We start from the raw sequence: 6000 nt of genomic DNA on the forward strand, positions 1-6000 counted from the left end.
TTCACCCTTTCTAAAACCACATTATTCTTCTCTTAAGACTTTGTCTACAGCATGTCTATGTCAAAATTATCATCATACTAATTAATATGCTATCTACAGAAATGGGGCCAATGCCTCTATAATTACTATAGTTGATTAAAATTCTACGTTGTAGAGGCTAATGCCTCTATAGTTTATTATCTGAAATATTAAAATAATCGTGGCTGCAGCTACCGCTGCAAGATACTTCCGATGCATCTTGTTTCTTTTTTTTCTCCCTAGTAAGCTGGGCGCTTGAACATCAAAAAGAGCCATTTAATAGATTCATTTAAAGTAAGTTGCAACATTTAGTGCGTTTTGTAATGAAGAAAACACAATATTTAAAATAAAATTAATATTTTCCAAAAATGAATTTTTGTATAGATGATGATGAATGACGTCATAATCGTTGGTTATAACCATAAATTTTTTTGAAAACTCTTGAAACACCATCTTTTTGAAACACCTGGTGCTCATAGTTTGTTTTGATTTCTGATCCGTCCTCTTGACAACCTATTTGGGCATAGTGTGTTTTGATATAGTTCCATACACTTTCAATACATCCTAAATTTTTCGCCTTAATATCCTAAGTTTTAACAGCAGTAGGAGTAGTAGTAGAAGTAAAATTAATTGTAGTAGCCCTAGTTTCAGTGGCAGTAGTAGCAGTAGAAGTAGTACTAACAAAAGAGGCGGTAGTAGTAAGAATAGAAGTAGGAGCATTACGATGCAAATATTTTCTTTTGGTTAATTCAACATTCCCCACAACAAGTCCTGTTAGTTTAAACTTCACACACCAAACTGTTCCTACGGTATTGCTGTTACGTACTTTTGACAACCAGCATACAAACGAAATGACGTGATTTGGTTCAACTTGCCCCTCAAAATTCCTCGAAAATTTCACCTTCATACCCTTAGGCATAGGTGAAATAGTAGTCAGATTAGTAGCACTGGTATTGCTATTTGTAGTATTAACAGCAATAGTGATAAAATAAAAGTTCAAAATAGGGATAAAATCCTTTTTAATAGACAGTGTATAATAAGTTTCACAAAAAATACCAGATATTTCGGTCACATATGCAGTGACCGTCATCAGTAGTAAAACTAAACTAAAACTCTTTAAAACAAAAGTTTATATACTAAATCAAATAACGCTACATATTGTTTAAATCTCTAATTCTCTTCAAAGCAAAGGCAGAAGCTAGCCTCTTTGACCTTCTTGGATTTGGTTCATTACTGTTCAATGATATAGCATTTGGACAATGGTCAACTAAAGTGGGTGAATTGAACTTTGCTCTGTCAGATTTTAATAAATTATCATAGATAGAGGTCAGTCCAAATTCACCTGTATCCCGATTCAAATCAATATTCTTGAATGAGATTTTCTTTATTTCAAGAGTTTCACAAAAAATGTGCTTTAAACCCCGATCCCTATGTAAGGTTGCCCCTACTTAACAGGGTTAATAAATTTGGTAGCGTGATATAAACTGAGGCGTTGGATAAGAATCGGTACTCAGAATTCAGTGACAACTGATTTTATTTATAAAATAAGATAAAATGAAAAATATTCTAATTCTATCTATGTTGGCTATTTCCAAACCTCTTCTAAGGTCAAAAGATCTACTTGTTCAAATCCACCGATGTATACCGAAAAGAAAAAGATTAAGTTAATCCTAAGCTAACAAATGTTTCAGCTTAAAAGGGTTACACTTGAACAGCTAGTCAAGGCTTTCTGGGTTATAGATATCCTTTAGTTCAAGCTATTTTTGAGCTAAGCTAAGAATAACCATACTTGCTTTTAATTCCAATTTTCATTAACCTAAACCAAGAGATTCTTTTATTATTTCTTGATAGGATTGTGTATTCCTTTGACCTTTATTAAGCTTTAATTTTAGCAGGGAAACTTAATTGAAAATATCTGGACATAAAGGTTGAGAAATTCTTAAGCTGGTAATATTGTTCCCCTTTTTCCCCTGACCTTCCTGTATAAACATTAAGGTTACTTTTGTATAAACAAGCAGCACGGGTTAACGAAATGAAAGAGTGATTAAAAGAGAACGGTGTTCCTCTTCGTATAAACATCAGAAGGTTGCACAAAGGGGGGGGATGTTAATTTATGTTATTGTACGATAATTCCAATTTTGGATATAAGGTCTTAAAAAAGTCAAGCTAAGCCTCAAGGGACTCTAGGCTGAAAAAGGGAGAGCCCAAATGGCTCCTAGTTTTCTTATCTTGGTTGAGATTTTCTTACTTCTTTAAACCCTCAGTTATTCGAAGCTTAAATTTCTGGGAAGAAATTTACTTTGGCTTATTCTAACCTTAAACAAATGCTGTTTTGTCCAAATGGTTCAAGCCTTGTTTAGGTGAAAATACGAATGAAATTATAAGTCCCAAAATCATCAATTTCTCTTATATACGTATTAAAATTATCTCCAAGTGACAGAAAGCCTTTTTGAGGTTTATCTTCTTTTTTTAACCTTTATCTTCGAACATTTATCCCCAAGGAGAATTTCAGACAGTCAGTGGTAGCTTATCGTTATTACAAAGTAAACACTTACTCTTCGTTCGATTTCCAAAAAAAAGACTACCCTGTTTCTCTTCCTCAATCTCTATTTTAAGTTCTATCTATTTTGTTCTTTTTTCCTGTCATTGGTCAGAGACCAGTTTGATGTCACCCTAATGATAGTTCTTTGTTTAAGGATTGGTTTCCGCTTTCTCTATTAAAAAACCCTGTTTTTGGTCATGTGATTCAAATCACGTAATATACTTGTCGTTGACCCCTCGAGTTTGAAACGGCAGTCCGCTATTTGTATTTGCATTTTATGGTCCTTGTTGAATCAAGGGTAAAATGTTCAAAATCCTTACACAAAGAAATTTAATACTTCGTTACTGCAAAAGTCATACTTTGCTATCTTTACAATTTATTCAGGTTATGATGGCTTTCCCACGTTTTTACAACCTTCCACACTTAAAATTCTTCGTACATTTATTTTTTCTTAATGAAACTATAACTTGCTAAGAATCAATTTAGTTCAATCTCTTCCTGTTCTTCATTTACGTGGAATCCTTGAGACTTTTGTTTTCTATAGTCTAACCATAGTTTTTTCAATGTTTTAAATATAATTCCAATAGAGACTAGTCCTAATAAAAATAGAAATAGATTAATGGTATTGAAAAAAAAAATGTCTAATAGATAGCCGTTTTACTTACTTTTCCTTACTTTTAGGAAATTTTCATTTTTATTATCTAAGCTTTGTTAATATGCGGCGTGGTGTTTTTATTGAAATATATATAGATTAAATATTCAAATTATTTGCTCCATTTGTTTTTTATACCGGCTATGGAGAGGTTTCCTTCTAGGCTAATTATCGATATATTTAAAGGTGCCATTTCCTTTGTAATCTGCCCCCTATACATACTGTTTATCTTTAACATTTCTGCAGTTAGAGAACATTCTTCTGGCAATTTCACTATTGAGCTGCCTTTTATATATGTGAATTTACTGTTTTTCTCTGTTTTACATTCGAAATGTATTCTTATTTCTTCTTTGAAAGGAGATGTGATTATATATTTTTCCCTTCCAATCCTTTGGATTAAGATTTTGTTTTCCTTTATAATTTTGGTTTGACACTCTTTATTAATTAATACATTATTTTCCATATAGTTTGCTAAATTATAGGAGTTCATTTATGTGCTTCTAATAATAAATTGGTGGTTGCACAATAGTGGTATACTCTGTAAATTACATCTTCTTTCTATATTGTCATCTTCTAAAAAATATCTCGTTTGATCTTTACTTAACACAAAAAATTTAAACTCATTTTCTATTTGAAAGAAATACGAAGTGTTTGACACTGGGAACGGAATGCTGAACATTTCGAACATTCTGAGCCCATCTTGCTTATTTGATATAGAAAAATCACAAATAACCAACAATTTCAATTGTTGTGTCGCCACATTGCAGCTAGTCGATTTATAAAGTTCCAGTAAGCTGTATCGTCTATAATTAACCGATATTCTATAACCTATTGGTAGTGAATTTCCAATTTCGAAAATTGTCCTAAGCATGTCTGCCGGATCAGAGACAATGAATGGGAAACTTTTATTTTCTGCTTGAAGAACAGAAAGGATTACTGTTTCTGTGTTCTTTACTAACCTTTTTATTTGAATTGAACTTTTTGTCACTTCATTGTTTATCTTTTTAAGTTGTCTTATATTTACTAACCGTCGTTTATAGGTTTTCAACTGGTGTAACAAAAAGACCTTTTTATATAATTCCGGTAACAATATATAGGGTCTCCTATAAGAATAATTTTCTGATGAACATTATTGAATGACTCTTTTTTTCTCTTTTTTTATACATATTTGTCGGCTGACAAATACCTCTTGAACGAGATTAGATATTCATTCATATTTAGAACAAAACTCCTCTCAATCATCCGTGCTAGTGACTCCTGTTTCATAGTCCTAGTCTTTCCGTGCTAGTGACCTTCATAGTTCTAGTCTTGTCCGTGCTAGTGACTCCTGTTTCTTTTCCCACTAGCCTGTTTCTGTTCCCACTGGCCTGTTTCTGTTCCCACTATCCTGTTACTGTTCCCACTAGCCGGTTTCTGTTCCCACTAGCCTGTTTCTGTTCCCACTAGTCTGTTTCTGTTCCCACTAGCCTGTTTCAGTCCCCACTATCCTGTTTCTGTTCCCACTAGCCTGTTTCTGTTCCCACTAGCCTGTTTCTGTTCCCACTAGCCTGTTTCTGTTCCCACTAGCCTGTTTCTGTTATTAGTGGTAAAGTCTCTCCACTTAAAGATTTTACATTTCGGGAGGATGGTTTGAGGCGTCTACGAACCTCTAGTGGGAATTTTTGAAATATTTCCTCCTTTAATAATCTTCTTTGGCACCCACTATCTACAAAACATTTTACAAAATTTTGGTCTGCTATTTTAGCAGTCCACATAAATGGGAAAGAACTTGGTTCAGTTTTATTTTCCTGTAACGCACTAAAACAAATATCTTCATGTTGGTTAGAGGGAGGGTTTGTAATTTTATTTCCAGGCTTGAGACGTACCTCCTCTAAGTCCTGGCCTGATTAGTTTTTTTTTCAAAGGGATTTGGTGCCATACATTTGTCTGCACTATGCCCGAATTCTTGGCACCTTATACATGCTAGACTTTGCCAACAATCATTACGATAATGTCCGGCTTTTCCACAATTTGTACACTTTGGCATTTTGCAATCCACTTTCATGTCTCCCAGTCTCCCACAATTAAAGCATTTTCCCTTATAATTGCCCTTGTTTTTATATTCTACTCTGTAGTTAACTCCAGGTTCTTTAGCTGAATTTCTGTCTCTTGAGTCTACTACTGCTGCTCCCAGGGACATACCTGGGGGCTCCCTATATATTAAATCTATTGCTTCGAATCTTTTTGCAAGTGTTAATAATTCATCTTGGTCGTCCGATGCCTTAAATTGTTCTAATACTCTCCTTCCAATGGAAGAGAGCATGCCACCCTTAAAAATACTCATCGTAATGTCGTTTGCTCCTATACCAGGAGAATTTTTTGCATAATCTATCGCCTTTCCCCTGATCCGGGAGTAAAATTGGTGCACTAACTCAAATGGCCTTTGTTTTTCAGAGAGCAGCTCTTGTAGTTTTTGTGCAGCTCGTTTTTCATGTAAAAAGGCTTCTTTTAGAAGTTTTTCTAAATGGTCTAAATCTCTTATTTTGGGAATATCTAAACTTGTTGCGAATTTTTTTTATCTATCCTCTTGTATAACAGATAGCTTGATTTATCATAGCAATATCATCTTTCCCTAAACTTCTCTGTATTTGTTTAAGTGTGATAATCCATGAATGGATTTCATTTGGATATGTTAGTAACGGGATGGGAGGTGCTTGCTCCACAAATAGGCTTTGAATCCTACTTGTGACTGTGGCATCTCTATACTGCCCCTCTAGAGCGTTTATTCTAGACTGCACGTCTTGTAGTG

The sequence above is a fragment of the Artemia sp. Qi Xiang Cuo genome, chromosome 13 (assembly GCF_049724085.1).
Source record: "Artemia sp. Qi Xiang Cuo chromosome 13, ASM4972408v1, whole genome shotgun sequence".
In the NCBI taxonomy this organism is placed as follows: domain Eukaryota; kingdom Metazoa; phylum Arthropoda; class Branchiopoda; order Anostraca; family Artemiidae; genus Artemia; species Artemia sp. Qi Xiang Cuo.